Source organism: Anarrhichthys ocellatus, unplaced genomic scaffold (assembly GCF_004355925.1).
Source record: "Anarrhichthys ocellatus isolate YVR2014 unplaced genomic scaffold, GSC_Weel_1.0 scaffold51, whole genome shotgun sequence".
Classification (NCBI taxonomy): Eukaryota; Metazoa; Chordata; class Actinopteri; order Perciformes; family Anarhichadidae; genus Anarrhichthys; species Anarrhichthys ocellatus.
In genome coordinates this window covers 161,256-173,133 of record NW_022280081.1, presented here as the reverse complement: position 1 = coordinate 173,133, position 11,878 = coordinate 161,256, and the positions used below count along the sequence as shown (strand labels likewise).

General features: G+C 43.7%; 1 protein-coding gene and 1 non-coding gene across 7 annotated transcripts in view; one reads left to right on the top strand and one right to left on the bottom strand.

Annotated features, from left to right (window-relative positions):
* The first annotated feature begins 994 nt into the window (after positions 1-994).
* hecw2a (HECT, C2 and WW domain containing E3 ubiquitin protein ligase 2a) overlaps positions 995-11,878 on the top strand; it is a 44,377-nt gene continuing 33,493 nt past the window's right edge. For 4 of the 6 annotated variants that reach the window (XM_031870163.1, XM_031870160.1, XM_031870161.1 and 1 more), the window contains exon 1: positions 7,113-7,861. The gene's annotated coding sequence lies outside the window, so the exon portion shown is untranslated. Of the gene's footprint in view, positions 1,501-2,063; positions 2,203-7,112; positions 7,862-11,878 lie in introns of those variants that run through there. The other 2 variants (XM_031870159.1, XM_031870158.1) reach the window with 2 other exon arrangements.
* Positions 1,076-1,158, bottom strand: trnal-cag (transfer RNA leucine (anticodon CAG)). The gene has a single exon. It is a non-coding gene; the product is annotated as a tRNA-Leu (tRNA).

Sequence of the window (11,878 nt, the reverse complement as noted above, 5' to 3'; positions counted from 1 at the left end):
GTTGCTCAGTCAGACCAAACACCTTTTTAGAATCAAGTGTTTGATTGTAGGGAGTTTATTCCAATGTTGGATCAGCATGTTCCAGCACACAGATCTTGTATTAAGGTAAACTGTTGTGCAACACCACAGTATGACATGACCTATGACATGCTAACCAACACTGAACTCTATGAAACTATAAAATCCATTAACAAACATGGGTGTTGTCACATTGGTTGTTTGTATTCACTATTATTTTCTTTACCAAGTAATAAAGAATGCCATTAAATATGACCTTTTTTCCCACGGTCTATGTGGTGATATGGAAGTAAACATGATTTCAAATGTTACTACTGTTTTTAAGTGCTTTAAAGTCTGGTAACCCTATCACTTTTTCTTTATTCTGCTTCTGCCTAGAGTGACTTTAAAACCTGTAACCTCCTGGCTGGTGGCTGGTCCTTGTGCAGAAATAACTAGTCCTCCGACCTTTGCTAATATTCTGTAACAGGCCGTCGGGTGAAAGAAGAGAAAATGTACCATACCTGAGGGGTTGTTTTCTTTTATTTGTATTTTCTTGAGAGGCTCTGGTGTGGAAGAGTATTTTCTCCTCAGGTTTAAGCATTATTGTGTCAAAATTGATTGCTTTGATGTTTTTATATTTCTCACATTTTTATCTGATGTCATTCTAAATGGGTAAACTGTGCAATTTTTGGCACTATTGTTGTTGCAATAAAACCAAGAAAAATAACACGTTATGGGTACGAGTAGGAAATGAATATGCGTTAAGGGCCTGGCACACACAAACGGATGTTTTCTCTTATTCTGGCTGTTTAGAACTCTGCTCTGGTTGAAGGTAGGTGGGGCTGTAAAATCATCAAACGACATGAGTTTATAAGAATAATAAAGGTGCAAGTTATCACGCCTGAACAGGTCCAACATGGGAGTGAAGGAGATCTTGCTGGAACACTAGAAGGACACAAACTTAGTCCAAATATGGGCAGTATGTAGAAACACCTGTGGGAATATATCGTAGTGACAGATGAGAAATTCTCACCGGTGAGTACTCATTCTGGGACAGTGATGCGCCTAAAATTACTGTCAGAAGTGGGATTCGAACCCACGCCTCCAGGGGAGACTGCGACCTGAACGCAGCGCCTTAGACCGCTCGGCCATCCTGACATGTTAAATTAATGTAGTCTTTAGACCAGGGGGAATTACTCACCAAAAGCAGTTAATGTATGAATTTATCTATGAGGTGTGTTTAGTTATTTCATTGTGACTTTCAAGGTGCATTAAATATTAACACGGCATCAAATAACCGAAAGGGAAGGTATTAGTAGTAGCTACTAATACTGCTGATGTCACTGAAACACGTAGGCATGCCGCCTCCAAGTCAGGAGCTCGAGCTAACTGACCTGTCACCGACCTGTCACGCGCCACAAAGAGAGCTAAAAAGGACCAATTACTGATGAAGAAAGTGGAACATTTAGTTTGGGAGTCTTTTCTCTTATCAAACCAGAGGTAAGTGAATACTGGACATATGTGTTCAACGGGCGCCCGAACAGAAACCTCAAAAGGAATGACGCTAAATAATGTCAGCCAGTCATTTGCTAACACATTATTAGCCACACCAAGTTTGTCTAGCTAGTTGGCTCATTGCTATTATTTGCTCTGCTGTCTTTCTGTCCCCTGGTGGTGAAAACATGCTCACTGCAGCTGTAAGCCAGTTCAGTTAAGTTGGGCTGTGGTATTTGAGGCCATAGAAATGTAACTTCTATTGAGATTGGATAACGTTAGCGCAGCTGCAAACCTCCCTCCACCACAGCGCCCGCCCCAACTACCTCGTCAACTTCAAAGCAGCTCTTCACTGCTCTTCATCTTCACCATTTGAACTGCATCTCCTTTTGCTGTGTCAATGACTTTTGGAGTACCGTTGCACCTCTGCCGGCCGGCCACCGGGGGGCGCAGTGTCCCAGACAACACCTGAATACAGCCCGCGACAGTGGGAAGAGTGAAGTTGCAAACACGGCTGGATGAATGTATACTTCCCCCACGTTTAACGTCACTTTACTGTGTCTATGCAGGAGCCTCGTTTCACCATGGTTAACAGTGCAGAATACATGGGCGTCAATCCGGCATAAACGAGTGTAAGGCTAACAGGAGGTGTCGTTCACCTGCGCAGGTCTACTGGGGAAAGACGGGGCGCCATCAGTGGTGGAAGAGGTAAGCCTACTCTGATCCTTCAAAGTAAAAGCAGCGACACCTCAAAGTAAAGATACTCAGGTCAAACTCCTGCATTCAAAATGTTACCTCAGTAAAGCATTGACTGTAGTCATTATGCAAGAGTGATATATCTCAATATTGCATACTTATAACTCAAGGGCGTAGGGTCCATAGGGACTAGTCACGACCAAAGTTTGGGAAAGACACAATTGTCCCCACCAATATTTTGTTGATTTTAATTGCCTCAGACACTCCGATATCCGTGGTCAACTCAGCAGACACTTTCACGTGAAATTCACGCATTCAAACGGCACAGATCGGGAGCGAGCGAAGGACCGTGAAAGTTAGGCCAAATCCCAATGTCCCCCCTTACGGACTCACGGACTTTGAGTCGCGCTCTCGCGAAGTCCGTGAGGGTTTAGGGCTGTCCCACTGTCAAATCATCGAGTGTTTGAGGGCTCTCGGCAGACATTGTGAGCCCTTTATGAACCCTTTCCGTAAGTCAGCATGGTATGCTGACTTAGCCTAAGGGAATTACCCACAAATCATTGCAATGTGACGTTAAACACGGGGTAACCAGTGGACTCATGAGACGTAAAAAGAAAGGTAAACAAAGAGGACGGCTCACGTGTGTTCAGCCTGTCATAATAAATGTACTCAGAAACATCAAGGGTTAAAGATGGAACAAAAGATAAACATGAAATCAGAAGATATTTATTATTCATCAAATATTTGATTTTGTCATTGAAGCTGTTTTGACAAAAACGAGTAAATAGATTATATGAAGTTACCTCTCATCTAGTGAGGAAAGAGCCTGAAGAATTTAATATCAGGGAGTACAAAGTTTAAAATAAATACACACAATTATACATCATATTTTTTGTCGTTTTCATGGTAACGTGATATGTTGCAGCAAAGTGCTGTCCCATTCCTATTTACACCATCTCAAGCCCTCTCAGTCTCTCACACTCACCCACTTACCAGGTGACGTCAGTAAGTCCTTCAGGGTTCAGGGTTTGAGGGTTTAGGGGGGACATTGGGATTTGGCCTTAGCGGAAAGATTAACGTGAGACAACATCCGGTTTCTTAATAATAAATAATAATAATAATACATTTTATTTATATAGCGCTTTTCATAAAACTCAAAGACACTTTACATTATAGAATATACACATACACGAAATTAGACCTCTGCATTTGACCCATCGCAGTGGGCTGCCAATGACAGGCGCCCGGGGAGCCGGGGGTTCAGTGTCTTGCTCAGGGACACTTCGACACGTGGCACGTCCCAGTCGAGGATCGAACCGTTGACCCTGTGGTTACCAGACAACCCTCTTAAACCAGTGAGATAGATATATATATATATATATATATATATATATATATATATATATATATAAAAAGCAATACACTAAAAACACATAAAATACACAATAGTGGTCACACATTAAAAGCAGTTTTGAACAGGTGGGTTTTGATTTGAGATTTGAATGTGCAAAGCAAAGGTCAGTGCAGTCTCGGATGTGTTTGGGGAGAGAGTTCCAGAGGGAGGGGGCAGATATGGAGAAGGCTCTGTCACCCCATGTCCGGTGCTTGGTCCTGAGTGGAAGAGACAGGAGGTTGGCATCAGAGGAGCGGAGCCGACAGGATGGAGTGTGGTGGTGAAGCAGGTCGGTGAGGTAGGAGGGGCCCTGATTGTGGAGGGCTTTATGAGTGAGGAGAAGGATTTTGGATTGGATCCGTTGTGGGACGGGGAGCCAGTGGAGGTTCTGGAGAACAGGGTTGATGTGGTCACGGGAGCGGGTGTGGGTGAGCAGGCGAGCAGCAGAGTTTTGGATGTACTGGAGTTTATTTAGGATTTTGGATGATGTGCCGTGGAGAATGCTGTTGCAGTAGTCAATTCTTGAGGTGATGAAGGCGTGGATCAGAGTTTCAGCAGCAGATGAGGAGAGTGATGGGCGGAGACGGGCTATGTTTTTTAAGTGGAAAAAGGCAGTTCTGGTGATTTGTTTGACGTGGTGTTCAAAGGAGAGGTTGCTGTCGAACATGACTCCAAGTTTGCGGATGTGTGGGGAGGGAGACAGAGTGGAGCTGTCGATGGTGAGGCAGAAGTTGTGACTGGTTTTGGTGAGGGATGTGGGACCGATGATGATCATGTCAGATTTATCACAGTTCAGTTTGAGGAAGTTGGTTTGCATCCATGATTTGCATGGATGCAAATGAGTAGCAGTGGTAATGGCCTTTGTGGAGATGTAGAGCTGGACATCATCGGCGTAGCAGTGAAAGTGAAGACCATGTTGACGGATGATGTTACCAAGAGGGAGCAAGTAGAGGATGAACAGAAGAGGACCAAGCACTGAACCCTGGGGGACGCCTTGAGACAGAGGAGCAGTGGAGGAGGTGCAGTTGTTGATACTGATGAACTGTTGTCTGTTTGTGAGATATGATTTAATCCAGGAGAGAGCAGTTCCGGTGATGTTGAGGGAGGATTCGAGGCGGGAGAGAAGGATGTTGTGGTTGATGGTGTCAAAAGCTGCAGTGAGGTCGAGGAGGATGAGAATGTTGAGGTGACCAGCGTCGGAGGAGAGGAGGAGGTCGTTGGTGACTTTGAGGAGGGCTGTTTCAGTGCTGTGCTGTGAACGGAAACCGGATTGAAATGGCTCGAACAGATCGTTGGAGATGAGGTGGGCTTTGAGTTGTGTGGCGACAATGCGTTCCAGTATTTTTGACAGAAAGGGAAGATTGGAAATGGGACGGAAATTGCTCATGGTGTCAGGGTCAAGTCCAGGTTTTTTGAGGATGGGGGTGACAGCAGCCAGTTTAAGTGTGTCGGGGACTGAACCGGAGCTGAGGGAGGAGTTAATGATGACTGTGATGAATGGTGAGATAGCTGGGAGACAGTCCTTGACCAGATTAGATGGGATAGGATCCAGGATGCAGGTGGAGCTTCTCATTCCATTCTTCAGACGAACATCCGGTTTTCAGAATAAGATGCCAACAAAGTATGAATTATATTCACATTAAGTATAAAACATGCTACCCGCATCTCGTGAGTTAAAGGGAAAATACACCTAAATTGTGGGTAAAGTGTCCTTATTCTTTGATCACTGGTTAACCATCATCACCTCTGAGTTACAGCATTATATTGATGAACAGTAGAGCTGCATTCACATGCTCTGACTGTCATGAAGACAGACATTTTTGCTGAAACGTGCTGAAACATTTTATTCCTGTTGCACAGCAGTGGAACGTTTCACATACAGTCACACACTGAGCACAGATAGTGCAAGAAATATGATCGCTACTGTGCAAAGGGAATACTGCTGTTAAAAAGCACCTGATTTGTTTAAAGTGTTTGCAAACCAAATGTTATTGCCCTTTTGTTCATATAGCAGTACTTTTAAAATAAAAGTGCGCAATACACTACTTTTGAATTCATTATTGAACTTTGCCATAACAATGAGATTAATCGCGATTAATCGCAAAAAATCCATGCGATTAATCGCGATTAAAAAATTGTAATCGTTGCCCAGCACTACTAATAATTGCATAAAGGAGGAAAGCACTTTATTTGTAGCCTATTAAGTGCTGCAGAATAGATTTATTTTTTATTTTTTTAGTCTTTTTTTGGCTGCACAACTGGGAAAAGTTTTTTATATATATTTTGGATATAGAATATACTGTTACGTATATTGGCATTTTAGCAGAACGTTTTTTATTCATTTATTTAATTATTTATTATTATTATTATTATTATTTATTTGGTGCAGAATACTGTTTTGTATTTAAACTAAGTTTTTGTTACTGTTATGTTTAAATCAGTTCCAAGTTACACAAATGTTAATATATTTTAATAAAGTTTGCCTGTTCAACATAATATCAACCAGGGGTGTCGTTAGGCCCATTTGAGGGGGGCTGAAGCCCCCCTCAAATGTTCTTCAGTCCCCCCAAATAATTTGGCATTATTGGCTTTAAAAAAAAAAAGAAGAAAAAAATATATATATTTTTATTTTGGTGATGTCATTAAATTAAACTATTGTTTCTCACATGGACAAGTTATTTATAACTCTAACATGCTACATATGTATGTGCGTTCTGGTTTGTATGTTTTCTCCCCCAAATTACAATCCAATAGCCTATCATCATACTTAATGATATAAAGTTGACACGGTCAGGTCCATTCTCCATCCATTGTGTGCGGTCCCTTTAAGAATTAGGATTTGGGAATGACGCGGATATTCTTTATTTGAGAAAAGTTCATATTTGTGTTGTCAAATTTCACTATGACCCTGAAATTCTGTCTCTGGTGTTATCATATACTGAATGCAAGCAAAACTACAGAGCAAAATCACACTCTTTCTGATTGAACCAATCTATGAACTGTCTGAAACAATGGATATCCACCCCAAATGGGCCCCAAAAAAAATTGCTGCGTGCAAACATGCCACTCCCCTTGGGGCTAAGCCCCCCCTTTCTTTGAATCCTAGAAACGCCCCTGATATCAACTAAGACTTTTTTAGATGGCCGGGGGGGCGTAGGTTTGGTCTCAAACCTACGCCCTTGTTCTTGTTATAACTGATGCATCAATGCAGAAGCAACATCTTATTGTTGTAAATGGTCGATGTGGATCTTTTGAACCACTCTGTGTACTGTTGAATTGTGCAATCTCTAACAATGCCTCGTATCGACCATATGTTTTGTATATAAAATGGTACAATGCTAATGTTAAGATATCAATAATACACTGTTTACATCTGAAATGTAGAAGCCTATAGAAGTAAAGAAGGCCTATAAAACTGCAGTTAGGTGTATGTATTCAGTATCATTGTTCTACAGGTTGACTACATTCAGTGCGCGCGGTCTCTCTCTCTCTCTCTCTCTCTCTCTCTCTCTCTCTCTCTAGTCACCTCCCACTCTGACATTTTCCCACATTACAATGCAGCGTGTGTGTGTGTGTCTATATACACGTTATCAACGGGGGAAAAAACTACATCTCAGGCGCGACAGTCCTCTGAATAAGTCCCTCCGCGCCCCCCAGGAACATTACGCCATCCTCCGGTAGGCTACGTTTTTCTTCTTCTTCTTCTTCTTCTTCTTCTTCTTCTTCTTCTTCTTCTTCTTCTTTTGGGGCTGACAGCGGTTACATGCTCGGCCCAGTCACATTTGTTGGTGTGTGTGCGCGTGTGCATGTGCTGGTGGGCACTGCACGTCGGGACTGACTGTAGCGCATTGCGATGCAGAGAGGGCGAATAAGGATGCGGTGCCTGTATTAGCTGCACGCCTGAAGCCCGCAGCAGCAGCAGCAGCAGCGGCAACAGCCGCCTCCTGTGCGGACAGAGTGCGGGGAGGTGCCGGTGGAGTTTATGCGCACACCTCTGGACGGAGAGGGCCGAGGTGCCTCTGCAGCGCCGCGGCTTTTTTCAGAGGGATACCGTCTCGATACGTGACTCCCAGCCCAAAGCAGCCCCCTGGCTCGGGATCTGAGAGGGAGGGAGGGTGGGTCTAACGCGGCACCTCGCCCGTCCCGCCTCATTTGGACTGCAGGGATAACGACCTAAACCGTGATATCCCCGCGCAGAAACCACCGAGCAGGTGTTGGTGGTGGCGCTGTCATCATCCACGCACCGTTCTCCTCGCATCCCGCACCTCTGCGTCAAAGGTAAGCCTCTACCGTCCAGTGCGCCGACAGGAATAGAGGGACCGTGTAGGTGTTCATGGCATCCAGCAGCGATGGTGATATTGATGATGGTGGTGGCGACGATGATGATGCCCAAAAGCAGATGAATCTGTCATTAAACAACCGCAGCGCCTTCTTATTCGTAGCGTGTTCTGCTCGTGTTGTTGTTGTGGTTTTGCACCGAAAGGGGATAATTGATGGATTTTGTAGGGGGGAGTTCATGCATGCGTCTTTCGAAAGCGATGCATGAAAAGAAAATGACGTAGGGAATTCCCACAGTAATCCAATAGCGAGCGATGACACCTGCACATTCCGCCAGTGCGGTCCCTACATGGCCCGCTCGGTCATGTGCGCAAAGGCGGCCGCGCGCGGCCTCGGCGGCGCAGCACGGATTGATTCGGAATGATTAAAGTTGGAGACGAGCTGTTATGTAACGGGGTTTTGCTGACGTGAGCGGGGGTTACCTTCACGTCTCTTGGTAACGCTGAGATGTAGAGATGCCCGTAATCCGGCCTGTGTTTACATTCACATGCACGTAACCCCCCCTGGCTGTTATCCATGATGGAATATGTCATATTTGAGATTGGGTGCTATAATCCGTCATATGGGCCTGCAGTGTATTTGCTTAATTCCCCTTAGAGATCTTGCAGTGCAGACATTTGCTGATACTTTTTTATTCTCCCCCAACTGTGGTCTTCTTTTAAGGGTTTGGCTGAAATCTGCAAAACTGCACAGCTTTCTCAAAAATTATGATACTTTAAGCAAATCTGTAATCTGAGACAAACTGGAACAAGCAGAAATACACTTTTATTAGTTGTTTTTTTGTCCCTGCAGATCATCACAAAAAATGTCCTCACTTGACAGAATTTGAAAAGAGGGCAACCTGTGAATGTTTGGCTCTGACGTCTGTCTGGATTTTGCGCAGAACCTGTAACCTGTCAGCTGCAGATGGGTCTGTAAACTGATGAGTATGTGAGGCTTATGAGTTGTGGATGAGTAGATATCAGGAGGGAGTAGAGGGTGAGAGAGATTAATTAGGGAGTCCAAAATGCCCTCCTGTGCACAGGGTCCGTAATGATTAGCTACACACCTCTAAATTATAGGAAGTGTTTAATACTTAATAACAAATGCACAGTCTCCAGTCTAAACACACAGAAAAGGAGCTGGCCGTACTCCAAAACAGACCTTCCATTACACACAAGTACGCCTTCAAAGCAGTTCACACCTTCTAACGATAACAGTGGTTATCCTTTGCCCCTCGTAGCCAGCATATCATTCCTCAGCACCTGTGCTGAAGTGATTTAAAGTGGCAGATTACAGCGGCGTGAAGGGTCACTACGAGAATCCATCATAAGATCTCGGAACACAAAGACCAGCTGTCGTTTAGTGGACCTAAGGTTGACTTTAGAAGAAGAGGCGTTTGATGTGTTCGACTGCTGAGTAAAAGAAACAGGGCTGTGTGTTGAAGACAGATGTGTCCTCCCACACAGGCGTTGTCCCCCATGCTACAAACCTGGTCAGACGTCTTCATGAGGATGTATGGGTGCACAGAGTTTGACATCGTGCATATTCCAGCATAGATCCACCCAACGTTTTACCTGGCAAGAGGCCTCATCAGCCAGAGGTATTGATCGAACCCGTGTGGGTGTGCTGGGCCTTTAAATAGTCCTTTTTCACAGCAGACATTTTGACTTGTCGTAGCAGGAAAAGCACATGTGATACTACTAACATTAACAATGGCTCTGTGCTGTCCCAGTGAGCCCCGACAGCACAGAGCACAAGCAGCTAAATGGAGTTCAGTCATCATTTATTTCATGCACACCTGTGATTTCCTTTCCACTGTGACAGGTCAAAATGTCTTTTGTGATAAAGTGCTGTCGTTAATGTTGTCGCAGAGGTTTGTGTTGCTCACCGTGTCAAATGCTTTGAACTGTTCTGCCACGTATTGAAGTATTTGCTTCGTTCAATCAGAGATCCTACATTTACAAATGGATGCAACGATCACAAGAGATCCCTTTTCTTTGCCCACATCTGAAAATGTGCTGGGTATTGTAGCAATTATTAAAAAGTGTATCAAGTATCTTAGTAAGTTATTCTTCAATCCGAATGTTTCACAATCACCAAGATTTAGCCACTTTCCCCTGCATGTTATTTTGGTTTATGAAAGGCCTGCCTGGCTCTTTGTGCTTAGATACATGACTGTTGTTAAAAACGTTGGCTTTGTTTTTAACAAAAATGAAAGAAATACATGTATTCTCAAAGTAAGGTATGGGGGAAGCGAAGTCTTATTTTGCTATTGAAACTAAGGCATTGTATCGGCTCGTATGAAACATCTAACTGACACCCAATCCTTTATTCCCCAGCATTCATTGTGCTTTACGAGAGAGCTGTAGCACTGCTTGTTCTTTGTGGAATGGAATGGTTTAGTGTAGTGAGGTGGTCAGAAACACTTCCTTATTGAGTCAGGTGACTTGTGCGGAAGCCCTGAAAGGACATGATTCAAACATCTGTGTATCTTGAGAAAACAAAAGCTTGTTTCCTCTTATTCCTTAAAATGTTTGGGTCAAATCACCTGACCGTAAACGTGTTTAAACGGCCCACATGAGCTGACAGTGATGGAGTTGGGCAAGTTAGCGGAAGGATGCGTGTGTGACTACGTCCAGTTTTCAAAATAAGGTGTTAATAAAGGTACATCATGTAAAAAATACATAAATGTAAATACGATTGAATGGATTATCTTCACAAACAGTATAAAACATGTGACCTGTGTCCCTAATGAATTCAAATGTCCTCTTCTTCTGTGTGTTGGATAACAAGTACCTATTGTATGTTCACATGTTCTATGCCTTAAGGATAAAACGTATGCATCTGTGTTTCTGTTGTAACACAGATAAAGAACTTCTTATACTTCTTTAACTGCATGGCCTGCACGGGATAAAACAGGATGTTCCAGTACACAGGCCTCCACCCTTGAACACTCTTTATAACTCTGTATGAATTTAAGTCTATAGTGTACACTTCTGCAGACTCTTTGTGACTCTGTACAACTGTGCCTCTTCTTGCAAGAATACAATATAATATTTTAAAGACAAGTTCTGTTTGACGATATTCTTCATTTCAGTTCAAAAAGACTCAACGGCGGGTGAATTAGTTTTTTCACCACAGTATGTAGTCAGAGATATTAACTTGTTTGCATTTCTTAACAGGAAATGAGGAGAGAGAGAGAGAGAGTGGTTTGGGTTCGTACAATGTGCACTTTCTGCACAACCTGAATTTGTAATGACTGATCCCAAAATCATTGCTCTAGTTAAATATGGGTTGAAGAAAAGAGAATAGTTGAGCAGCTCAAACGCCTCTCGCAGATCCATTTGTATACTTCTGTATATTGTCTGTATACAGTTTTTAAGCCCGTCATGAATCCATACGCAACCCACTTTCCTATTTATAGAAAGGTCAGCGTTCTGAACTCAGAGAGGGCGATATCAATCAGTCTTGAGGCGTAAATGCCATTTTCGACTCGCCGAAGCCTGTCGTGGAGGGATACCTCCCGAGGAGTGACTCATCCCAGACGTGTGCCCCCAGGGCGATGTGTTTAGAGAAATACCCTGCGTGGGAAAGGGCTGCACTTTTTCTGGGAAGTGGCCACACTCTGTCACCAACCTTGTAGCCTGTGTTCTCTCACACTGACTCACAAAACTGCATCCTCCGGTGAGGCCTCGCTGCGGTGAGTTGTGGTCCGGTGGAGCAGTCGGTCTCCATCCACCTTTAGTAGTTTGTGAAGAGAATGTATTTTCATCCTCTGACTCAGAAACACTGTTTCTTTAAGAGTGGATAATAATTCATGGTTTTGTCAAGGGGCGGTGCGTTTGTTTTAGGGTGCAATGCTTCTTTGTGCTGATTTTGTCTTTTGTTCTTTACATTATGTGTCAGTGAGGCACAATAAGACCTCAGAGCCACTGTGTGTGTGTGTGTGTGTGTGTGTGTGTGTGTGTGTGTGTG